General features: G+C 38.2%; 1 protein-coding gene across 3 annotated transcripts in view; it reads right to left on the minus strand.

Annotated features, from left to right (window-relative positions):
* Positions 1 to 27,090, minus strand: part of ATP10B (ATPase phospholipid transporting 10B (putative)) — a 353,427-nt gene that overhangs the window by 267,624 nt on the left and 58,713 nt on the right. The window contains exon 1 of one of the 3 annotated variants that reach the window (XM_051843575.2): positions 16,416 to 16,659. The exons of the other annotated variants lie outside the window; for them this stretch is intronic. The gene's annotated coding sequence lies outside the window, so the exon portion shown is untranslated. Of the gene's footprint in view, positions 1 to 16,415; positions 16,660 to 27,090 lie in introns of those variants that run through there. 3 annotated transcript variants of the gene reach the window in all.

The raw sequence follows: 27,090 nt of genomic DNA on the forward strand, positions 1-27,090 counted from the left end.
GAAGCAGAACAAAGAATATCCAACTTAGGCTGGCGCTGTGGCTCACTAGGCTAATCCTCTGCCTGCAACGCTGGCACTCCGGGTTCTAGCCCTGGTTGGGGTGCTGGTTCTGTCCCAGTTGCCCCTCTTCCAGTCTCTGCTGTGGCCTGGGAAGGCAGTGGAGGATGGCCCAAGTACTTGGGCCCTGCACTCGCATGGGAGACCAGGAGGAAGCACCTGGCTCCTGGCTCAGATGGGCACAGCACGCCGGCTGCAGCGGCCATTCAAGGGGTGAACCAACAGAAGGAAGACCTTTCTCTCTGACTCTGTCTCTCAGTGTCTAACTCTGCCTGTTAAAAAAATAATAATAAAAAGAATATCCAAATTAGAAGGCAAATCACAGGAAATTATGCAGTCAGACCAAAAACAAGAAGAGGAAATTAGAAAAAGGACACTTTTGAGAAACTACAGGATACTATCTAAAGGCCCAACATAGGATTCTAGGAGTTCCTGAAGGCAAAGAAAAAGATAAAGGATTAGAAGGTCCTCTTAGCGAAATAGTAACAGAAAACTTACCCAATTTGGAGAAAGAAAGGGATATCCAAATACAGGAAGCACATAGTACTCCTAACAGACATGACCAGAAAAGATTTTAACCACGATAGCTTGTAATCACACTCTAAACAGTAAAATAAGAAAAGATTAAAAAATGTATATGAGAGAAATATAGGATTAGTTTCAGATGATCTCCAATTAGACTCACAGCAGACTTCTCATCAGAAACCCTGAAGGCTAGTATAGAATGGTGAGATAGATTCCAAGTGGTAAGAAAAAACTGTCAAGCCAGAATACTGTACCAAACAAAGCTCTCATTTATGAATGAAGGTGAAATGAAGAGCTTCCGTAACAAACAGAAATTTGTTACCACCCATCTGCCTTGCAAAAAATGCTTAAGGAGGTGCTGCATACAGAAACACAGTCATCATTATAAAAGAAGGTAAAGGAAGGAAATCTCCCAGCAAAAGTGCAAAGGAAATCCAAAGCAAAAAAACAGGAATATTTATGGAAAATGGCAGGGCAAAGTCATTTCTTATCAACAGTCATTTTGAATGTAAATAGCCTCAACTCTCCAGTAAAAAGACACAGACTAGTTGAATGTATTAAAAAACAAAACCCATGTATTTTCTGCCAGAAGAAACATACTAACAAAGATGTACACACAGTCTGAAAGTTAAAGGATGGACAAAGATATTCCATGTTAACAGAAACCAAAAAAGAGCTGGTGTAGCCATCCTAGTACCAGACAAAATAGACTAACACAAAAACTGTACAGAGAGACCAAGACAAATGGGGGCACTATGTAATGATTAAGGGACTAATTCAACAGACAGATGTAGCTATTATAAATGTATATGCATGTAATTACAGGGCACCTGGCAATTTAAAAAAATATTAAGGGATCTAAAGGGAGACATAGACTCAAATACAATAGTAATGGGGGACTTCAATACCCCACTTTCAGCAATGGACAGAACTATCAGAAAGAAAATCAGCAAGGAAACAAGAGAGATAATCAACACTACAGACCAAATGCACCTAACAGATATACAAATATCTATAGAACTGTCATCCTACAGTTGCAGAATACACATTCTTCTCATCAGTACATGGAACTTTTTTTTAAGGATTAACCACATGCTAGGCTATAAAGCAAATCTCAGCAAATTAAAATAATCAAAATCATACCATGCATCTTCTTGGATCGCAATGCAATAAAGCTGGAAATCAGCAACTCAGATTTCTAGAACATATGCAAACACATGGAGAATGAACAACATGCTCCTGAATGAACAGTGGGTTACAGGAGAAATCCACAAACTTCTGGAAACAAATGAAGATAACAATGTAATATATTAAAGCTTATGTGACAAAGCAAAAGCAGTGTTAAGAAGAATGTTTATAGCAATTGGTGCTTACATCAAGAAATTGAAAGCCAAATAAATGAGCTATTATTGCATCTCAAGGATCTAGAAAGACAAAACAAACCAAACTCAAAACAAGGAGAAAATCAGTAATTAAAATTAGTTAAGAAAACAAAATTGAAACGAAAAACACAAAAGATCAGCAAAACAAAGAACTGGTTTTCTGAAGAAAAAAGAATTCAAACACCATTGACCTAACTACCCAAAAACAGGAGAGAAAAGACCTAAATCAATAAAAATTAGAGATAAGAAAAGAAATGTAACAACAGGCACCATAGAAATAAAGAGAATCATCAGAAATTACTGCAAAAAGCTAAACGCCAAAAAACTAGGAAACCTAGAAAAATGGCAGGTTCCTGGAGACATACAACCTACCATAATAGAGCCATGAAGACATAGAAGACCTAAAAAGACCCATAAAAAAGATGGAAATTAAGTCAGTAATAAATACCCTCCCAACATAGAAAGCCCAGGACCGGATGGCTTCAAAGCTGAATTCTACCACACATTTAGAGAAGCACTAATTCCAATTCTTCTCAATCTATTCAACACAATTCAAACGGAGGGAATGCTCCCAAATTCTTTGTATGAAGCCATAATCTTAATTCCTAAAACCGAAAAAGACTGAACTCAGAAAGAGAACTACAGTCAATTTCCCTGATGAAAATGGATGCAAAAATCCTCAGCAGAATTATAGCCCGTTGAATCCAACTACACATCAGAAACATCATTCACCCAGACCAAGTCAGATTTATCCTTGGTATGCAAAGATGGTTCAACATTCACAAATCAATATACTATATCACATTAACTGAGGAACAAAAATATATTATTAACTCAATAGATGCAGAGAAAACATTAGACAGAATACAACACCCTTTCATGATGAAAACTCTAAGCAAATTGGGTATAGAAGGAACATTCCTCAACACAAGGAAGGCAATTTATGACAAACCTACAACCAATGCCCTATTGAATAGGAAAAAGCTGGAAGTATTCCAACTGAGATCTGGAACCAAATAAGAATGCCCACTCTTACCTCTGCTATTCAATGTAGTCCTGGAAGTTTTAGCCAGAGCCATTAGGCAAGAAAAAGAAATCAAAGGGATACAAATTGGGAAGGAGGAAGTCAAACTATCCCTATTTGCAGGTGACATGATTATATATATTATATATATATAATATATATTTATATATATTATATATATATAATATATTTATATATATTATATAAAATATATTATATATATAAATATTTATATTATATATATATATATATATAAATAAAAGGGATCCAAAACTTGACTGAGAGACTATTGGAACACATAGAAGAGTTTGGTAAAGTAGCAGGGTATAAAATCACTACACAAAAACCAAAAGTCTTTGTATACACAGACAATGCCACAGCTGACAAAGAACTACTAAGACCAATCCCATTTACAATAGCTAAAAAAACAAACAAACAAACAAAAAACAAAACAAAAAAAATACCTTGGAATAAATTTAACCAAGGAGATTAAAGATATCTATGATGAGAATTACAAAACATTAAAGAATTAGAAGAAAAATGGAAAAATCTTCCACATACATGGTGGAAGAATCAGTATCACCAAAATATCTATACTTCAAAAAAAATTTACAGATTCAATGTGATACCCATCAAAGCACCAAGGACATTACACTCAGATATAGAAATGATGCTGAAATTCATATTCAAACACAGGAGACCCCAAGCAGCTAAAGTAATCTTATGTAAGATAAACCCAGAGACAATACCAGATTTCAAGACATACTACAAGGCAGTTATAATCAAAACAGCCTCGTACTATTATAAAAGCTGATGGATAGACCAATACAATATAATAGAAATGCCATAAATCATCCAAGCATGTACACCCAGCTTATATTTGAAAAAGGAGCCAAAATCAATCCATGGAGCAAGGACAGTCTCTTCAACAAATTGTGCTGGGAAAACTAGATTTCCACATACAGATATATGAAGTAAGACCCCTACCTTAAATCTTGCACAAAAAGCCACTCAGAAGTATAGCCATTAAAAGCCAAAATTCACAAATTGGATTACACCAAAATCAGAAGCTTCTGTACTTCAAAACAGTAAAGTGAAGAGTCAACTGACAGAATGGGACAAATTATTTGCAAACTATGCAACTAATAAAGCATTAAAAAACAGAATAAATTCACAATAGCTAAGATGTGGAATCAACCCAAATGCCCATCAACAGTAGACTGGATAAAGAAATTATGGGACATGTACTCCATAGAATACTATACAGCAGTCAAAAACAATGAAATCCAGTCATTTGCAACAAAATGGAGGAAACTGGAAAATATCATGCTGAGTAAATTAAGCCAGACCCAAAGGGACAAATATCATATGTTCTCCCTGATCGGTGACAGCTAACTGAGCACCAAAGGGTAAACCTGTTGAAGTGAAAGGGACACTATGAGAAACAGTGACTTGATCAGCCCTTGTCCTGACTGTTGATGAACAACTTTATCCCTTTTAGTATTATTTTTTGTTCTAGTTAATGCTATTGGTTGAACTCTGTAATCAACACACATTTATTCTTAGGTGTTGAAATTTAACTGAAAAGTGATCCCTGTTAAATACAAGACTGAAAATAAGAGAGGGAGGAGATGTACAATTTGGGACATGCTCAATCGGTCTTGCCCCAAATGGTAGAGTTAGAAATGTGCCAGGGGATTCCAATACAATCCCATCAAGGTGGCATGTACCAATGCCATCTCACCAGTCAAAATGATCAATTTCAGTTCACAACTGATCATACTGATAGGTCTAAGAGTCAAAGGGATCACATAAACAAGACTAGTGTCTGTGAATACTAACTGATAGAATTAAAAAGGGAGAGAACGATCCAACATGGGAAGCGGGATACACAGCAGACTTGTAGAATGGCAGATGTCCTAAACAGCACTCTGGTCTCAGAATCCGCCCTTAAGGCAGTCGGATCTGGCTGAAGAGCTCATGAGAGTATTTTAGGCATGGAAAGCCAAGACACTCTGGGGAAAAAAAAAAAGAGGACCTAAATGAAAGATCTCTGTGAGTGAGATCCCAGTGGAAAGAACGGGCCATCAAAGAAGGAGGTACCTTTCTCTGAAGGGAGGAGAGAACTTCCACTTTGACTATGACCTTGTCTAAGTAAGATCGAAGTCAGCGAACTCAAGAGGCTTCCATAGCCTTGGAAACTTACGACTAGAGCCTAGGGAGATTTCTGACGCCATAAACAAGAATGTGAGTTTGCTTAGTCAACAATAGGAGTCACTGTGTACTTACTCCCCAAGTAGGATCTGTGTCCTTAATGTGTTATACAATGTGAATTAATGCTATAACTAGTACTGAAACTGTATTTTACACTTTATGTTCTGTGTGGGTGCAAGCTGACGAAATCTTTACTTAATATATACTAAATTGATCTTCTGTATATAAAGATAATTGAAAATGAATCTTGATGCGAATGCAATGGGAGAGGGAGCAGGAGATGGGAGTGTTGCGGGTGGGAGGCAAGTTATGGGGGGGGGGAGCCACTGTAATCCAAAAGCTGTACTTTCGAAATTTATATTTATTAAATAAATGTTAAAAAAGAAAAAGCATTACTTTTGCAAATTAGAGAAGAATATCTATAAAACAAAGCCAAGTTTTTAAATGTTTCATACCTACAATACTACTTGGAGTATTTGCATATGATAGGAAAAGAAACAAATGTGTACCAGAATCTTAGTTTTTAAATTTTTTTTTTTGAACAATAAATAGTCACTTTCCATGTCATTATGTTTGAAGCACAAGGAAATTAGAAACGAGACATGGCACATGTCCTTCTGAAGTTTACAGTCTAGCCAGAGACCTTAGGATGTGACCAGAGTCCTAAAATAGTGGATAGTACCCACGAGAGAAAGTACTTAATTTTACTTGGGTAAAATAGGATGCTCCACACCCAAGGTGTACTTCCTATAAGTTTTTTAGAATGGGTTTTATTATTTAAAAAACTTAATATTCAGGTATAACAAACACACAAGCACAGTACAGACTAATCCTCAGTGTACAGCTTGATGAATTACAGCAAAGGGAACATGCCTAGGAAGCCACCATTTCATATGTTTAGTAAAAACAGTGTTACCAGTTTTCTAGGTCCTAATGAACCTGCTACTTCCCAATTGTTGCCCTCTGTCTTTTCACAGATGTTGCCCCAATCCTAATTTATAACACCAAGAATTAAATGTGCTACTTCTTAAATCTTTGAGTGAAATCATAGTGATGTATTCTTTTGTGACCTGCTTGTTTGCTCAATGTATCTGCTATTATGGCACCCACACTTTATGCTAAAGCATCGCAGGGCACTGCAATGTGCTGATCATGGAATTGCAGGCAGAGAAATATAATTTTACTTAACAACTGTTGAATGCTCAATGAAGTAGTAGCTTAGGATAGTTCAGTTTCAGCATTAGATTTCACCATATTTTTCTTGGTAGTTATGTCTTTTTTCTTCTCCCAGGGAAACCCTTTATTTAAGGAATACAAACTTTGTGTATTTCAAAAGTACAGCTTTAGGAATATAGTGACTCTTCCCACCATACTCACCCTCCCACCCCTCCTCCTCCTGTCTCACATCCGCAGTCCTATTGTCCACTAAGATCCATTTTTTTATTAACTTTGTACATAGAAGACCAACTCTATACGAAGTAAAGAGTTCAACAATTTGCATGGAAAAACAAAACTGTTCCTCAACAGTCAAGACAAGAGCTGTTCAGTCATTATATCTTGAAGTTAATTTCACTTGTTTTTAGAAAGTAATTAACTTTAAAGAAGCACCAAAGAATGATACATCTTTTGAAAGCACTTAGACATAATTATAATACAACTCATTGAGGACAGAGGTCCTGCCTGGGAAGTTAATGCACAGTGACTCTTGTTAATGTAACTCTTACATATAATGTCACTAATCAACTAAGGCTCTGATATGAGTTGCCAAGGCTATGGAAGCCTTTTGAATCCAGTCTCCATCAGTATATAGACAAGGCCATAAGCTAAGTGAAAGTTTTCTCCTCCAGAGAAAAGTACATCCTTCTTTGATGGCCACTTCTTTACACTGGAGTCTCACCCACTGAAGTCCTTCATGTAGGACAGTTTTTACCACAGTGTCTTGGCTTTCCATGCCTGAAATGTTCTTGTAGGCTTTTCAGCCAGACTAGAATGCCTTAAGGGCTGATTCTGAGATCAGAGTGGTATTTAAAGTGATTGTCATTCTGAGTCTGCTGTGTGAACTGCTTCCCATGTTGGAACATTCCCTCCTTCTTAATTCAATCAGTTATTATTACCAAACCCTTAATCCTATCCATATAATCACTTTAACACTTAAGAAGGAATTTTTACCACCCAGCTTAAGGGGATTTGGGGCTCCATAGCCAGTTTTTAAACTGTACCCTTAGAAGTAAGTCTGTAGGAATCTACAGAAATATACAGCTTTACAGTTATAAACATCATACACTTCATTACTAAAACTTGAGGAACATGGTGGTTGTTCCCACTGTGCCCATCCTCCCACTCATATACCCAAGCCCTCTTCATCCTCCTCTTATTCCCATTCTTATTTTTACCAAGATCTATTTTCAATTGATTTTATGCACATATGTTTAACTCTGTTGAATAAAGAGCTCAGAGTATTTAAAAAATTTTAGTAGTCAAGACAAGGGCTGTTCAAGTTATTGCTTCTTAAAGTATCAATTTCACTTCTACATACTGCCTTTTAGGTGCTCTGTTATCACAGGTCAGGGAGAACAACAGTATTTGTTTCTTTGGGACTGGCTTATTTTTTTAAGGATTCATTTATTTGAAAGTCAGTTACACAGAGAGGAGGAGAGGCAGAGAGAGAGGTCTTCCATCCGCTGGTTCACTCCCCAACTGGCTGCAATGGCTGGAGCTGCACCGATCCAAAGCCAGGAACCAGGAGCTTCTTCCAGGTCTCCCATGTGGATGCAGGGGCCAAAGGACATAGGCCATCTTCTACTGATTTCCCAGGCCATTGCAGAGAGTTAGATTGGAAGTGGAACAGATGGGACGTGAAACAGTGCCCATATAGGATGCCAGCACTGCAGGCAGCAGCTTTACCTGCCATACCACAGCAGGAACTGGCATATTCCACTAAATATGATGTTGTCCAGACTCATCCATTTTGTTGCAAATGATTGGATTTCATTTTTTTTTTACTTCTCTGTAATATTCCATAGTGTACATATCCTCTAATTTTATTCAGTCCTCAGTTGATGTGTATTTGGGTTGATTCCATGTCTTAGCTATTGTGAATTGAGGTGCAATAAACTTGGGGGTGCAAATAACACTTTGATATGCTGACTTCATTTGCCTTGGGTAAATTCCCAGGAGTGGGATGGCTGGGTCACATGGCAAGCCTATATTCAGATTTCTGATATACCTCAGACTGTCTTCCACAGTGGCTGCATCAGTTTACATTCCTACCAAGAGTGCATGAGGGTAACTCTTCCCCCCAACATCCTTGCCACCATGTGTTGTTTGTTGATTTCTGTATGAAAGACTTTCTAACTGTGGTAAAGTGAGACCTCATTGTTTTGATTTGCATTTCCCTGATGGCTAGTGATCCTGAGTGTGTTTTCATGTGTCTGTTGGCCATCTTGGCCATTGGGATTTCCTCTTTTGAGAAATGTCTAAGTCCTTTGCCCATTTCTTCACTGGATTGTTCATTTTGTTTCTCTTTTTAAAAAAACTTTTATTTAGTAGATATAAATTTCCAAAGTACAGTTTATGGATTACAATGGCTTTTTCCCTCCATAACTTGCCTCCCACCCGCAACACTCCCATCTCCTGCTCCCTCTCCCATTGCATTCGCATCAAGATTCATTTTCAATTATCTTTATATACAGAAGATCAATTTAGTATATATTAAGTAAAGATTTCGTCAGCTTGCACCCACACAGAACATAAAGTGTAAAATACAGTTTCAGTACTAGTTATAGCATTAATTCACATTGTATAACACATTAAGGACACAGATCCTACTTGGGGAGTAAGTACACAGTGACTCCTATTGTTGACTAAGCAAACTCACATTCTTGTTTATGGCGTCAGAAATCTCCCTAGGCTCTAGTCGTAAGTTTCCAAGGCTATGGAAGCCTCTTGAGTTCGCTGACTTCGATCTTACTTAGACAAGGTCATAGTCAAAGTGGAAGTTCTCTCCTCCCTTCAGAGAAAGGTACCTCCTTCTTTGATGGCCCGTTCTTTCCACTGGGATCTCACTCACAGAGATCTTTCATTTAGGTCCTCTTTTTTTTTTTCCCCAGAGTGTCTTGGCTTTCCATGCCTAAAATACTCTCATGAGCTCTTCAGCCAGATCCGACTGCCTTAAGGGCGGATTCTGAGACCAGAGTGCTGTTTAGGACATCTGCCATTCTACAAGTCTGCTGTGTATCCCGCTTCCCATGTTGGATCGTTCTCTCCCTTTTTAATTCTATCAGTTAGTATTCACAGACACTAGTCTTGTTTATGTGATCCCTTTGACTCTTAGACCTATCAGTATGATCAGTTGTGAACTGAAATTGATCATTTTGACTGGTGAGATGGCATTGGTACATGCCACCTTGATGGGATTGTATTGGAATCCCCTGGCACATTTCTAACTCTACCATTTGGGGCAAGACCGATTGAGCATGTCCCAAATTGTACATCTCCTCCCTCTCTTATTTTCAGTCTTGTATTTAACAGGGATCACTTTTCAGTTAAATTTCAACACCTAAGAATAAATGTGTGTTGATTACAGAGTTCAACCAATAGCATTAACTAGAACAAAAAATAATACTAAAAGGGATAAAGTTGTTCATCAACAGTCAGGACAAGGGCTGATCAAGTCACTGTTTCTCTTTCAAAGGGAAGAACATATAGACACACATACACATTCTCTTTTTAGATTCTACCAGTGATCTTAGAAAAGCATGGGAAATTCTTTTAGGTTTTAAAAATTTGAAAGAAAGAGAGGTAAGACATTTTGTGTAACAGAACAAAAATACGTGCTCTAATCTTTGACTTGGCATCTCCTGTGTGCTCAGTAGGTAGGTGGCTGCAAACAGGAGCCAGGAATACAACCCAGGTCTCCAATGTGGGTGGCAGGACACCAGTCACTTGAGTAGTGATCACTGCCTCTCAGGTACTGTCCTAAAAGGAAGCTGTAACCAGAAGCAGGAGCTGAGTACCTAATCTAGGTACTCTGATATGCAATGTGGGTATCCTAACTGGTGGCCTAACTATTAGGATAAATGCCCACCCCACTTGTTTTCTTTTACTTTTATTTTTCCACATATATTTTGAAGTTTCCTTGTGTTTACACTTATAGATTTCTAGTGCTACTCAAAAGTATAATCACTGAACCCACTACAATCTATGCACTATTTATTACTGGATTACAGCAAGTACAGAACTTGAAAAATATCTATTTAGAAATAGTTAAACCCTACTACTATCCAAGCATTTGCTTAATAAACATGACACACTGAACAGGCTGTGCAGCAATTTGTGTATTGTCATACTTGTAACAGTGAGCTGTGTATAACATGCACCATATATTAGTCATTCATGGTAGAACTAGCTATTAGCCAAAGATGGATTGGATAAAATAATTGGCTTCGCCATTGACTTTTAGAGTTGGAAAAGACTGGTTTATTCTTACATAGAGAGAAACTCAGAGCTGCATTTCATGCAGCTCCTGACTGCTAAGCTATGGTCTTTCCTCTACATTCTACCAGCATTCTTTATATTAAGAAGTGAGATTCATTATCATTGCTATTTGTAGTAGAAGCTATTTTTATACATAATCAATGCTTAGTAGGTAACATCACACAAAATTGCTTTTTTTATAAGTACAAGATAATCATGTAGCTGTATTTTCACATAGTTCAACTTACATGAAATGCTGAGAACAGTATTATGCACTTCTAAACCTTCAAGAAGAGCCATCTGATTCAGACTTGCTGGGCCCTAATTTTGGTTCTGTCTTTTCCTGACACGTTTGACAAGTTAATCAAGTTTTTTGGGGGGTTCAGTTTCCACATGCACAACATGGAGCTTAAAACAGTACCTCTCTCAGGGATTTATTGAGGTTTCAATGATCCTATGCGAGATCCTATGAAATCTTTGGAGCAGCACTTGGCAGGTAGGAAGTGCTCAGTGAAAATTAGCATTTGGTTATTTCCAGCAACATTTACTTAATTCTTAGAACAACCTGGTAAAGGAGGAAATTTTAAAGATTTATTTATTTTAAATGCAGATTTACAGAGACAAAGGGGGAGACAGAGAGACAGAGATCTTGCATCCTCTGATGGTTTGCTCACCAAGCGGCCACAATGTCCAAAGCTGGGCCAGGCTGAAGCCAGAAGCTTCTATCTAGGGTTTCCACATGGATGCAGGGTCCCAAGGAGTTGAGCCATCTTCTATTGCTTTCCCAGGTGCATAGCAGGGTGCTCAATCAGCTGGGATATGAACTGGTGTCAATATGGAATACCAGTTTTGCAAGTGGCAGCTTAACCCGCTATACCACAAAATATTGCTCCAGTAGGAACATTTTATCCTCAATTTCTAGATAAGGAAACTGGAACTCAAAAAAGATGGCAGGTTGAATCTTCATCCATTTGACTAGAAACTCCCTGCATTTTACACTGTAATTTTCAGTGAGGTGCCTGTTGAATCAAGTCAACTGGCCCCACTGGGGCATTTCATCGAAGTGCCAACATTTCCGAGAATCTAGCTTCTGGGTCCTTTTAATAGTCAGTTATGTAAAAAAAAAAAAAAAAAAAAAAAAAAAGGCAAGCTATTTTATTTGCCGATTTAGATGAGCTAGTTCTGCCATTTTTGTGTTTTTAGTTCTCTAGATTGACAACACTGTTGTTTGAGATATATAGACTGCTGATTACAACCTGTGATTTCCTGACACTCCAATCTTCCAAAACTTTACGTACCACTTCTTCCCTTCCAAGGACCCCCAAACCCAGTCAGCACGTTAACTAGAACCTGCACTGTTAAATTTAGTTCGTGCTTTGTACAAGACCAAAGAAATACTGTCTCTTCTTTTTCTCTTTAAGTAGTGTAAATAGTCAAGAAATTCCTTTGAGAAGCAACACAATCTGATTGAATTTTTTAGAATTTTCTATTATTCCATCAAGTTCAGTTGACAACAAAGGACAAACTGCCTTTCAAATGTGAGCGCATCAGCAATTCAGAAGGAAAAATATGATTATTAAAAAGGAAGAAGTCTCTGAATATATTTGCACCAACTCATGGAAACCATTGTCCTCGAAGAAACCTTTGTGACAATCTATTTTCTAGTCACAGTATTGCTTTAAATTTGACAGATGATAAAAATACAATGAAATTACCTTTGAGCTCTGAAATGTACATCAGTGCCTACATTCCTGAGTTGATTTTTCATTTATTCAACACAGTCAACTGCCTTCAACAATACTCCCAAACACTCAAGCTTTACATCGAGGGAATAAAACTACTTTTCTGCCTCAGCCATACTTATATACAAGTAAATGCAGACTTTATTATACGTGTATATACACACATGCATACAATATACCTATGTACACACAGTTAAGATTTGAGAGGGAACCTCCAGACAGCCAGTTCTGTTTTTCTACCATCTTACAAGTGAGGAATCTGAATCCTAGACAGAAATTCAATTCTGAAGGCAACACACTAACTGGACTTCAAATCATCCTCAAAGAAATAATACCGTCAAGTGTCTATCATATTCTGAGGATTGTATCAGACATTTTCCACACATATTATCTTTTACCCCTTTTGTGATGTTAGTATCATCCCCAGTTGGTAGAGAAAAAAATAGAGGCAAAGGAAAACAGCACAGCTAATACACAGCACAAATGGAATTAGAGCCAACTGTATTACCATTTTCTTAGTTTGTAGCATTTATAAAGAAATTTTGTTTACATCACTTATATAATGCGCCACAGATAGAAGAAACAAAATATCACTAAATTCTAGCTAGATCCTACTGCCCGCAAGGACATGAGATTTTTTCTGACCCCTTTGGTGCAAAGGTTACTACCAATTAAAGAGCTATTAAAGACCTAGTAACAGCAAACTTGGGTCCTCACCGAAAATTAAGAGAGGGAAAAACATCCCCTATGTGATTCTGCTGTCTGGTGCCACATCAGACTATCACCTAAAGGCATCGTCGTCCCAGCTAAGATCATTTTGAGTACTATGCTGGCACATGTCCTCCACTTTGAGCAACACTGCCATTCACTCAACAGCTGGGCAGCTTCCCCAAGCCATGGTTCTGTATCCCAAAGTGACCATCAGAACCACCTGGATGCTTGTTAGAAATGGATATGAGTCATCCCCAGAACTGTTGACCTCAGGTGTCTGGGAGCAGAGCCTGGGATTTTGTTTTTCTAACAAGTTCCTAACTATGGGCCCAGGAAACACATTTTGAGAACCACTGCTCTATGTTGCTTTTGGGGGAAAGGAAATAGAGAATACATGGTGGTGTGTGGGAAAATTTCACCATCAAGCTCACCAGTGAGTGGAAGGATCTGGAATTTAATTTTTTACTTTTTTTTTTATAGAGTTAGAGAGACACAGAGAGGTCCTCCTTCCGTGGGTTCACCCCCGAAATGGCCACTACAGCCGGTGCGCTGCGCCAATCCAAAGCCAGGAGCCAGGTGCTTCCTCCTGGTCTCCCATGCAGGTGCAGGGCCTAAGCACTTGGGCCATCCTCCACTGCCTTCTCGGGCCACAGCAGAGAGCTGGACTGGAAGAGGAGCAACTGGGACAGAATCCAGCACCCACATGGGATGCCAGTGCTGCAGGTGGAGGATTAACCAAGTAAGCCACAGCACTGGCCCTGAAATTTTCATTTCATCAGGCAGATGCAAAGACATATTCAATGTATTCTTGTGTTCCTGTGTCATTTCTGGAATTTGGTGAATTCAGATTGGTAGTACAGCACAGCAGAGAACTTGCAGACACTTTGGGAGATAAGAGTGTCTTCCCAAAGAATATAGGCTGCATACAGGCTGCCGACCATATGCTAGTCTTCCTACATGGGCCATGGCAGCTCGTAATCACACTCAAAACAGAAGTAAGGGTCCACTTGCCTCCAGACATTAAAAACTTGTAATTTAAGAGTGCCATGATGGTTAAAAATGCCTCCAATCAATAGTAATGGCTAGCAATTACTAGGGTTCCCTTTGAGGCAATCCTTGCATTGTAGTAGGTCTCTTTCCTGTCTCCGTGTGTGTGTGTGTGTGTGTGTATTTTAGAGGGTGATTAACTTGCCCAAGGTCACACTATCTAAGTAGAACAGGGATTTGAAACTAAGAACCCTTCCAATGCCTATGGTTTTCCTACAAAACCCCATTACCATTACTGATACTACTCAATTACTCAACCTCAGACTGCATGGGAGCCTGCACTTTAGTATAGCGGGCGAGGCTTCTGCCTGTGATGCCAGCATCTGGTTTGAGCACGATTTCAGGTCCCAGCCGCTCCCTGCCCATGTGCCTGGCAAAGCAGAAGGAGATGGCCCAAATGCTCAGGACCCTGCCACCCATGTGGGCGACTCATGAAGCTCCTGCTTCTGCCTGGGCCAGCCCACGAGTAAATTAGGCTTTTGAGTCAATAAAAACATTTTAAAAATACAGATAAAAGTGTCTATGACAAGCAACTAAGAAGTGGCAGGAAGGAAGAGCTCTGGAAGCTTCCACTTTTAAAGTTTCAAAGAGTACCTCTGGAAGAGGAGAAATCAATGCTGTTTAGTCAACAAAGAAGATGGCGCTCCATAGGCTGAAATCTAGGATTTGATACTTGCTAAGTGTTAGTTTTAGGGGAGAAGTAAAACAGACAGAATCAGTCTCAGAAATTCAACCTGTGTAATTCACTCTTGCATCCTTCAGGACAGTTGCATCGGTCTGATGTGGCATGGGACATTCCAAGAAGGGCTGTGGGAGAAGATTCAACAGAGGCTTGAGAGCCATGAGCCCTGGATTCTGGTGTGGTTCTGTCTCAGTCACTGGGCTTCATTTCTCCAGATACAAGTTTCACCATTTGGAAACCAGGCAGCTGCACGAAGCTTCCCTCCCTTCCTCAGCATCGTTCCCTCATAAAGGCACAGCCTGCTTTAACTGGATTTACCAGCACCACGTGCCTCAAATCAACACCCATGTTTTAACAGAAGGGGCACGTGATTTGATTGCCAACTCAGCATGTGGGTTCAATCTTCAGTGCCTCAAGAGCCTGTTCATCCCTCACACGTGAAGTTAATTACTACATCCTTCCAGCAATACATTGTGAAAAGCTGAGGAGAGAGCCTGAACCCTCCAAGGTAGAAATGCCACATAAACCTTAGAGAATTTAAGCCATGAATTATTTGATAGATTTTTTAAAAAGTCATCTATTGCAATGAAGTGACAAACTCAGTAGGTTTATTAAGAGTAATTATAGTAACATCTAGAAAGAAAACAACATCTGTGATCTGCCTGATGAATGGCTTCATGTAACAGTGCATCTGCTAATGCGGAAACACTCCTAGCACCCTTGACAGTGTGTTCACAAGATGAAGAAACAGAGAAAGGGCCATGGGAGGAGGAGGAGCGAGCCACCAGATGGGCTATTGGAGGTCAAGATTCCTCCTGGAGCTTTTGAACTCCTTGCTGGCTGCCCTGGCCACGATTTTGTAGCAAATTCTAAGGGAAAAAAATGAATTCCACCAGGTACATGAACTCATACAGGTTAGACAACTAGCTGATCAGAGTGATTAAAAAAATTATGAATAGGGCACCAAGTAGGATTACACTAAGTATGTCCATCTTAGCACTATTTGCCCCATGGAGATTTTTCTGGAGGACAGAGTTCATCCAGACTACACATGTTGTTCTTTAAGCAACAGTGTTTTCCTTTGGACTCAGAAAAGCTGGAGTTCTCACCCATAGTTAGAGAGCTACTGCACTGTGCTAGCTTCAGTTGATCGAGATGAAATTGGAACACAATATAATGATCCTATTCTCTTCCTCAGAGCTGTCGTTTCTTGCCAATTTGAGAACACGGCATTAACGCCCTCTACATCCTCGGGCTGCACTGGATGAGTGCATGATATATTATTTATCACAAAACGTGTTCCGGTACATTCAGGCTTTGAGCTCTGTTGAATAAGGAAGCAGCATTTGCCATCAGTTTATTATAATAAAGTCAACTGACGAAAACACAGCATTCTGCTAGAAAAGCAATGTGGAACTTGCACGCAGCAAGTCAAATGCAGTTACAAATGCAGTATAAAGATAAGCAGTCATGTTCTGAGCCTGACTTAGAATGCACGATCCTAATAGGTAATCATTTCCCTGTTTTTTAGATAGGATCAAGATGCTTTTACTTACCCCAGAAAAGCTGACGTCCCTAATGAGCAGGCTCCATAGAAGCTATGCAAAGCAGTGCTTGAAACTGGTGGTATTCCTCTTGTACACCCTGGCTACGCTATTTTGCTTTCCTATGGCATTTTTCATTTCTTTGATTTTATCTGAGGATGGCAAGGCAAGGCCTTAAGCTAACATTCCCCTGGAAGCCAACAGAAGATTCACTGAAAAAAAAAAAGTAATGTGGCCAATGGAAGAAAATGGAAAAGCAAGCTGCCTCGCCAGGCCCCAAAGTGAAAGAGAATAGCAAGGCTCTGAGCGTGGGGCCCAGCCCCAGAACAGTGGAGGCAGTGTTTTCGGGCTCAGTTGTCCACTTTCATAGCAGCACCACTGTTAGACATGGCTCTTGTATAAATTCCTGCTTTCAGTGAATCAGGGAGCCAGCGATATTGAAATCCAGAGTGATTGTTTTCTCTATATATGGCACAAAAATGACTTTGTCCATCTGCATTTTTCAATGCTTGCAATTAAATGTGAGGCAATTATAATGTTGTGACTCCTTGGAGGGGCCTGGAATGCAATTCAGTTGTTGGGTTTCAACGGTACTTAAAGGAAATACTGTCTCCTGCGACTTTTATAGACATTTGATAATAAATTTGCCCTCAAAGCCTCAGAAGTCTGATTTTTACAATGGTTCTAGTCCTATTTGATTATATAAAGAGTGAGCAACGTATCACACAGATGATGTGAATGCTTCAAATATATAGAAATTGACTTAATTATGGACTTACTGATAGTTTTGATTCATACTCTAAAAGGATTTTTATTTTTTTTGGTTTGGAAATCAAGGTGTTTAAATGTCACAAACCAGTTGCTAGAATGCTGGATAATTATTGGTGGGTTCATAAACTTAAGAAACAGGACAGAACATCAACAATCCTATTTTGAAGATAACAAAAGGAACTTTTAAGCTTGGGGATAAAAGCAGGTGGTTAAGAATGGAACACAATCTTAAGATCTTGGTTGGTACAGTAAATGAACTTTATGCACCTGAGGTTCTTATCAGACTACTAAAAACAAACATGGATATAGGGGACATTTTAAAAGGGAAAAAACTGGGGCAGGTACCACAGTGCACTAGGTTAATCCTCCGCTTGTGGTGCCAGCATCCCATATGGGCACTGGTTCTAATCCCAGTTGCTCCTCTTCCAGTCCAGCTCTCTGCTGTGGCCCGGAAGGCAGTGGAGGATGGCCCAGGTGCTTGGGCCCTGCACCCGCATGGGAGACCTGGAGGAGGCTCGAGGCTCCTGGCTCCTGGCTCCTGGCTTTGGATTAGCACAGCTCTGGCCGTTGCAGCCATTTGGAGAGTGAACCAACGGAGGGAAGACCTTTCTCTCTCTGTCTGTAACTCTGTCAAAAAAAAAAATAAATAAATAAAAAGGGAAAAAACTCCCACCACATCTGAGTATGAGTAGTAGCTATAAGATGCAAGCTAGTAATTTTCAAGAATATAAAATACAACACATGAGAGTTTAGGATTTTTCTTTTTTTTTTTTTTTTTTTTTTTTTTTGAAAGGCATAGAAAGGGATAAAGGCAGAGAGGAACAGAGAAGAGGGTGAGAAAGGAACAGAGAAGAGGGTGAGAGAAGGGGGCTGGAGAATAAAATGGGAGAGGGAGGGTAAAGAGGAAGTGGGGGAATTCTCCCATCTGTTGGTTCACTGCCCAAATGTCTGCAATAGCTAGAGTTGGAGCAAGCTGAAACCAGGAGCTAAGAACTTAATCTGGGTCTCTGATGTGGGTAGCAGGGACCCTAGCATTTGAGCCATCATTTGTCTCCCAAAGCGTGCATTAGCCCGAAGCTGGGACCAGAACCTCTGTATTTCAACATGGAATGCAGAAGTCCCAAGCAACATCTTACCCACTGCACCAAATTCCCAAACCTAGAACTTTTAAGAAAAAATAAAAAACAAGAGGAAGAAGAAGAATTAGGTATTTAACATCTCTCCATCTGCTAAAGAGGGGTAATTTCACATCCTTGTTGCTTTTCTTCCTTTCTCTCTCAGTCCCAACTTTTCTTGACATCCAGGTTCGGCTGAACTACAGGAAGTAATTGGTGATCACTGAGTGCTTCCTCCTGTGCCACGGGTGACGGTGCTGAAGCTCAGGGCATTGCTATTTCTACCAGAGCCACGCAGGGTGTGGGGGGCAGATTTGAGACCACAAGCCATGCCTCCTTACTCTTTCCCCCTCACTACTTTCCAATAAGGAGAAAGGCACGTGTAATTTGGGAATAAAATTGTCTTTGGCATCCCCTGGGCTGTCATGCTAATTATGAGGTATAAAGTTTTCAAAAATTATGCTAACTTTCCAACTTGCCTAGAAATTATACATACCAACAGGCACATGGCAAGTTGTACTATGATGAGAAATTAAATGTCACTGTCTGGTTAATTAGCACCTTAATAACAAATAATAGCTAAGAAATGCTATGTTCAATTTTTGTTAGAAGGGCCATGCTTCTCTTGTCCAGTTGCAGAAATTCCCTAATAAGTCATGATGGAAGATCACATTTCACAGAGCTCTACTTATGGCCCCCCTTTCCAGTAAGCAACATGTCTACAATTAAGTTAACTTAGCATTTTATATGTAGGTGCATTTCTTGTTAAATATGTCAAGCATTTCATGCCCGATTTTTAGAAAATGTAGCAATTTTACCCCTTATATTCTTGCAGTACAAACCTGTTAATTCAAGAAACAATTGTTGATAAAGGCATTTGCCCCTAACTCCCTCCGCCAATACCATAGGACCAAGACGAACTTCCTAAACTCAAGACTACTTATTTTCTGCAACCTGTGTACATTTCACTTAGGTGATCATTTTAACTGCCATTGCGTACTTTGTACCAGCAACTGTGTCCAACATTCTGTGAACTCTGACTCTTAATAACCTTAAAAGATTGGTATAATGCTTCATTTTACAAGAGAAAAAATGGAAGCAAAGGCAGTAAATAATACTTACATAACCAAAATGTGCTTTCAGGTAACTAGGAAGTAGCCAAACTTAACCACAGTATGCACAGTAATCTTTCAAAAATCTCAGAATTGTTCTCGCTCTATTCTGAATAAAGCTGGTCCTGAAGCAACTAAATATATTGGATTGTACATTTCAGGTTCGTCAACTGTTTGATGTCTGAGTTATCTCAATAAAGCTACTGAAAAATGAATATAGTCTCTATAAACACTTATATAAGTTTTATATGAAAATTAGTCAATTTCTTCTATGACAAATGCATAGGAGTGTAATTCCTAGACTGTATGATATGCCACACTGAGGATTTTAAAGAAACTGTCAGTTTCCCACAGTGGCTGTACTAGTCTATTGTCTGGCTAGCAGCATATGAGGGATCTGGCATTGCTACTTTGAGTTTTTCTGATAGGAATGCAGAGGTGCCTCATTAACATTTGCATTTTCCTAATGGTTAATGATGTTGAAAACTTCCATGAACTTTTTTCTCACTTATGTATCTTTAGTGAAATGTTTAATGAATTTCATCTATATTGTAATTGAATTGTTTGCTTTTGGGATTTTTTCAATTTTTGATATTTGAGTGTCCTTTAAATATTCTTCTGCATTTGCTGCATATATCATTTACAAATAACTTCTTCTGTCTGTTACTAGACTTAATTCTCTTTAGGCTATCACAGATTAAAAGTTTTTTTACTCAATTCAAAGTTTTAATCCAATTTTCATTCCATGATTTCTGGTATTGTAATTAAGTAACAATTCTGCCTACCCATAGAAACTGAATATTTTTCTAAAATTTTACTATTACATATTAAATTTCAGTCTGTGATCCCTTTCAAATTGAATTTTACATTAGATGTAAAGTTTAGGTTGAGGTTTAATTATGTTTGGTTATCTGATTGTCCTATTGCACTAGCACCAAGTGTTTGATGGTCCCTTCTCCAGAGAATTATTTTCATAACTGACAAAAATCAGTTGCCATATTGGTGTGGATGTAGGAAGGGTCTTCAAAAACTTCATGGAAAATACAGATCAGAAGGATACATGGATTTCAAAACATTTTTGCAGCATCAGAAATGTCTTTCCATGCCGATTTTCCACAAACTTTTTGAAATACTCTTGGTGTTTCTCAATTTGCTCTTTTTCTCATTGCCTGTCTCTCTGCCAACACCACACAGACTCGATGACTCAAGTCAGGTAAGCCTTAAAATCAGGTAGATGCATTCCTTCTGCTTTATTCTAGTTCAAAGTTAGTTTTATGTAGTATTCTTACCTTTTCAAATGTATAGTAATAATCATATCTATGTAAAAAGTATTTCTAGATTTTGCTAGTAATTGCATAAACTTGTTTATCAGTTTGAGGGAAATTGACATCTTTATTACACTGACTCTTCCAACCCATGGACATGGTGTGTCTACAGTCATATTCTATTTCTTTAACTAGCATTAACATTGCATAGTTTCTAGTACACAGATAATACACTTATTTTATTTGCCAGGCATAGATTCTTTGCCAATATATAAGCACACACGCGATTTATATATGCATATTTATATATATTAAAAAGCAGCACACGTTTATGTTTATATTATATTGCATTCTGCAATATATTCTACAAGCTTGATGAACTCAGTTTTTAGTTCTAGGAGTATTTTGTGTTTTGATTCTTTGGATTTTCTCCAGATAATTCTGTCCCCTGAAAATATGGATAATTTTCTCTTTTTGAAATCTATGCATACATTTTTCTTTATTGTACTAACAAGAATTTTCAGGGCTATGTTGAATAGGAAAGATTAGAGGGAACATCCATAATCCCTAGCTTAAAATTGCATTATTATCTTCATTATTGTTATTTCAGCTGTAAGCTTCAGATACATTTCATAAAATTGAGGAAATGCACTTTTATTTCTATTTTTGAGTTTTTTGACATTACAAATGGGTCATGAATGATGTCAAATTCATTTATATATAAATTGACTTGTAATTTTCCTATTAATATTGCATATTAATTGATTTTCTGATACTGAAGTTTTCCATCACAATAAACTTCACTTGGTTTTGCCTTTCTTGGGAGTGTCCTATAAACACTGATTATATTTCATTGGCTGATGTTACTAAGTTCTTCTATACCCTGGTTGAATTTTTTTTTGTCTAGCTTTCTCACCAGTTGTTGACAGAGCTGTATTAAAATCTACAATTTTTCATTTTAGTTCTCAGTTTTTTCTTCATCAGTTTAACTTTGTTATCTGGTATATGCACATTTAGAAGTACTACATCTTGATAGATTTACTTGTTTATCATTATATAATGACTCTGTGTCTAGTAATTTTATTTGTTCTGAAATTTACTTTTTCTGGTATAAGTACTTTTCCTTTCCTTTTATTAATGTTTCCATTATATCTTTCCCCATCCTCTATTGTATTTTGTAATATATTCTATTTTCATCCTGTGTAAGTTATATTTGAAGTGAGTTTCTTTTAGAAAATCGAACATGGTTATTTAACATGTACTCTTCCATTACATATTTTTCAAGAATTATTGATTTTTAATCCTAAATTCACTGGTAGTCAAAACTACATATCAAAAGATACTTATCTTTTAAAATTAAGAGATAACCAACAGATGCCACATTGCATCTATTGCTTTTCTGGGAAAGTATGAACAATGAAATATAAATACTCAAACAACTAACACATAGGAATCCAGAAAATAAGTTCTAAGTAGCAAAATGCAAAGATGGAGCAATTGTTCAATGTTTGAAAAATGTAAATAAGGTAGAATTTAATGAATTTCAAATTATTTATAGACTGTAGTAAAAAATTTATGCCTAATGAAGTGAAAAGGAAGACTTAAAAAGACAAAACATAGGGGCTGGCGCTGTGGCATAATGGGTAAAGCCACTGCCTGCAGTGCTGGCATCCCATGGGGGCACTGGTTTCAGTCTTGGTTGCTCTATTTCCTGTCCAGCTCTCGGCTATGGCCTAGGAGAGCAGTAGAAAACAGTCCAAGTGCTTGGGCCCCTGCACCCATGTGGGACACCTGGAGGAAGCTCCTGGCTTCAGATCGGCATAGCTCCAGCGTTGTGGCCATCTGGGGAGTGAACCAGCAGATTGAAGACCTCTCTCTCTCTGCCTCTCCTTCTCTGCGTAACTCTGACTTTCAAATTAAAAAAAAAAAAAAAAAAAAGACAAAACATAGGCAGTGAAAGTGAAACAAATGGAATTACATCAAATCCAGAAAATTCGCTACAGCAAAGGAAATCAACAGAATGAAGAGCCAAAAGAAAAAAAAAAAGGAATATTGAGAATATATCAGCAAATCTAAAAACTTAGTAACAAAACCCAATCACTCCAGTTAAGAAACTGACAAAAGATCTCCGAGGAAGAAATACAAGTGGCCAACAAATATGGAAAATGCTCATCATCACTAGCTATCAGGGAAGTACAAATTAAAGCCTCAGTGAGGTATCACCTTGCCCCTGTCAGAATGGCTAAAACCCCAAAGACAGTAACAAATATTAATGAGGATGTAAAGAAAGGGGAACACTTATACACTGTTGGCAGGAATGTAAAGTAGCCCAGGAACTGTCAAAACTGGTATGGAGGTTTGATGAAAAACTGGAAGTGGACTTGCCACATCATCTAGCAACCCCACTTCTGGGTACCAAAAGACATGAACACATTGTGTCTAAGAGATACCTGCACCACCATATTTATAGCAGCACCATTCACAATAGTCAAGATATGGAATCAATCGAGGTATCTGTCCATCATCAGGTGAATGGATAAAGAATATGTGGCATATCTATGCACAATGAAATATTATTCAGCTATAAAAAAAGAATGAAAATTCTACCATTTGCAGCAAGATATATTTAACTAGAAGACATTACATTGAGTGAAAAAAGCCAGGTACATAAATCAAGTACCACATGTTCTCTTATAAGTGTGAACTACAACTAAAAATGGGGAAACAAAGACAAAGAAACGCCTGCATGTATCAGTATTACAAATATACGTTTGTCCAACTTCACTTTATACCATTTTTTTGTACTAATGGGTAATAAGGTTATATTTGATTTTGATTACTTGGAAATTTGATTAAGTGGGTGACATGGTCATCTTTTTATTTGATTATTGTTTATAGCCCTTGCCACTATTGATGCTTAATTAGGGTCTTTCGGCTTTTTACCTGTTGAACTGTTTATGAAGTGAAACATTAAACCCTTTACTATGAAGTAGATTGATTCTTTAATATATATATATATATTCTCAAAAATTAAAGAACAGAAGGGAGAGATAAAAGTGAGGGCGGGAAGGATATAGGGGGAGGCAGAGAGGGAGGAATGAAATATTTTCTTATCATTGCATTTATCAATTATATTGAATACATCAAAACCTAAAGATCTAAAAATTACACAAAGATAGGGTCATTAAATTCTATAAAAGTTACTGAAATGTAGAGAAACTGGCATCATTTTAGTTACAATAAAGGCAAGGGTTTGAATTAATCATCACTGAATGAGCAAAATGGCTATTAAGATCTTAGAACAAAAGTAAGTTGAAGTATTTAGATGGTTAAGCAGATGCAATCCCTGGTATAAGATTAATGAGCAGGGATTAGAGGAAGCAATGAATAAATAACAAAAATATGAAGAGGAATTGGCAATTTGAGATGTCAGCAATAAAAGTGTTTCCTCAGAGTCAAAAAGGGATAGAGAGAAAGCGGTTGCCTAGGGCATCAAACATCTCCAGAAATATAAATGAACTCATCTCATTTACTCGAATTCCTCTTTGGAAAAGTACAGTGTAAGCATTCTGAGAAGAGGCTAGTGACCCCCAAGGGGCAAACATAAACATCCCTACATCAGTGTTTCTCCTCCAAGGAGACTTTGCCCTCCAGCAAACATTGGGCCATATCCAGACATTTTTGGTTGTCACTGTGTTGCTGGTGCTACTGGCACCTACTGGGTTAAGGCCAGGGATGCTGCCTAAAACCTGTAAGGCGCAGGACAGCCTCCACAACAAAGAATGATTGGGCTCAAAGTGTCAAAATTGGAGGTTGAATAGTGCTTTCCAAACTCTGCAGGTGATTGGCTTAAAATAACTGTGGGCCTGATTACCGAGTGAATGAGGTTAGTTTGGTAGATCTTTGCCCCTCCTCAAGGTAGGCGTGGCTCTTTCTTCAGATAGATATTGAGCAAACTTTTCAAGATGAGTAATGCACATCCTGTCAGTCCCCCGATTGGCCCACAGGTTTTAACATCATTAGCATATACACAGGCCAATCAAACTTCCTCATTGAGAAACACATAAAACCCCTACACTTGGCCGGCGCGGCGGCTCACTAGGCTAATCCTCCGCCTAGCGGCGCCGGCACACCGGGTTCTAGTCCCGGTTGGGGCGCCGGATTCTGTCCCGGTTGCCCCTCTTCCAGGCCAGTCCTCTGCTGTGGCCAGGGAGTGCAGTGGAGGATGGCCCAGGTGCTTGGGCCCTGCACCCCATGGGAGACCAGGAAAAGCACCTGGCTCCTGCCATCGGATCAGCGCGGTGCGCCTGCTGCAGCGCGCCAGCCGCGGCGGCCATTGGAGGGTGAACCAATGGCAAAGGAAGACCTTTCTCTCTCTCTCTCTCTCTCACTGTCCACTCTGCCTGTCAAAAAAAAAAAAAAAAAAAAAAAAAAAAAAACAAAAAAAAAAAACCCTACACTTGACCTCTTCTTTGGCAACCCCTTTCAAGTCTCATTTGTACCTTCCCCAATTAATTTGATTTCTGAAATAACTTGAGAAAGCAAAGACTAACAAAGAAGAGCTTCTATACTACACAGTGTTGAGAGACCATGGAGAAGATTAATTAAAAAAAAACCATTGTAGACTATCTTAGTGAATATTAACTTCTTAGTCTTAGTCATTAAGTCATTTATGTGGTATTCAGTAATGTTAAACCAGACATCACACCATGATAGTGATACAAAGGCATATTTTGTTTACCCTTTACAGATCTAAGTTTTAGATTAATTAGCATCACACAGTGGAAAAAAATCTCTTGATAATGCAGATTCATTTTCCCATTAAACAAAAACAAGCAAAGAAAAAACCTTGGCACAATGGGTACACATTCCCACAAGTGAAGAGTTGAAAATTGCCTAATAATAACCAACCACTTTGGACATGCACTAAGTATCTCCATTTTTCAACTGGACTGCTGTGGTAGATTACCTTCTTGGTCTCCATAGCAACTCAGTTGGCAATTTCTGCTTTAAAAGATTGCGTTCATCTCCTTTTACTGTACTCATTAGGGTAACACAATACAACAATAATGTGTTTCAGAATATGATAGGTAATTTTGCCTAGATTTTCATCCAATCAATTTTGTACCATCTTTTGGCCATGTTTGTCTTAATCACAATTTTGGCTTTCCTGTGACTTTATTGTCTCCATTTTCCAGTTAATCAAAAAGTAACTGCATGGTGAAGAAGAAATCAATGTCCTTATTTTACTCACTGGAATACATAGCCACCACACTGCCCTCTCCTATGCATTTCATCAGCTCATTCATTTTTAGAATACAAAACACAAATAAAAATGTCCATGTCCCGCAAATAAATATTTCAACTATTGTGTAAGTAAGGAAACTTGGCAAGGATAACTTATTAGAATCTGCAGAAAGTAAGTTTAAGAGTGAAAACAGTCAATGGTGATGTTTAAAGAGTTTCTAGTCAAAATTCAAATAGGTATTTTATAGCATCGGATCAAGTCATTAGGAGGTCACAAAAGCAGCTTGTGTTTCTCTGCATCATTATTTGTTTGAATCAATACATGCACGAGAGAAAATAGGTTAGTTTTGATATTCATAAACTATGGCAAATTTTTACATTGTCTATGCTGTGCAATGGGGGAAGACATTTGTGAAGATTTATGCCAAATACAAGGAGAACTATTGAACTGTTTGTTTTATTGCTAAATAAAGCAACCTAACTGTTCCATTTGTTTAGGATAATGCTATTCACACCTTTTGAAATCAGGGCTCCTTTATACTTAAAAAATTATTTAAGATCCTAATGAGTCTTGGTTTATGTGGATTTTATTTGTCTATGCTTACTATATTAGACTTAAGACTATAATTTATAAAATCATTTATTTTTAAAAGCATTTGTAATAATATATTCACTACACATTCACACAGAATTTTTTATGATAAATAACTGTTTCCTAGGACAAAAAGAGAACCAAAACAGTTTCTAGTATTTGGAATATATGATAAATTTTCCTATGTACTTATGCATTGAGTCTACTGCACTGCTGCCCTTGTCCCCGTGAAGAAAAAGCCAGCCTCCAACATAGTTGGGAAAGGGAGAACTTATGAACCCTAACTGAAAGGATTTTGGAGACTGTGACAGTCTTTAATCTAAGTTGACTTAATCACAGTACCCAGATACTTAACTCCAATCTAGGTACAGTTATGGAGCTATTTTGAAGCTATAACTACAATTCATAATCAGTTGGCTTTCAACAGGAGAAACTCTCCTAGAAAATACAGTTCTGTCCAATTCAAATAGTTGGGAAGTCATAAAAGCATAGTCTAGTCTTCCCTGTAAAAGAACAAACTCCACTGTTGTCAGGTATTCCAGATGGCCTACTACCCGCTGCATTTCACACTTTCCTAGCAACACT

This window comes from Oryctolagus cuniculus, chromosome 6 (genome assembly GCF_964237555.1).
Source record: "Oryctolagus cuniculus chromosome 6, mOryCun1.1, whole genome shotgun sequence".
NCBI classification, from domain to species: Eukaryota; Metazoa; Chordata; class Mammalia; order Lagomorpha; family Leporidae; genus Oryctolagus; species Oryctolagus cuniculus.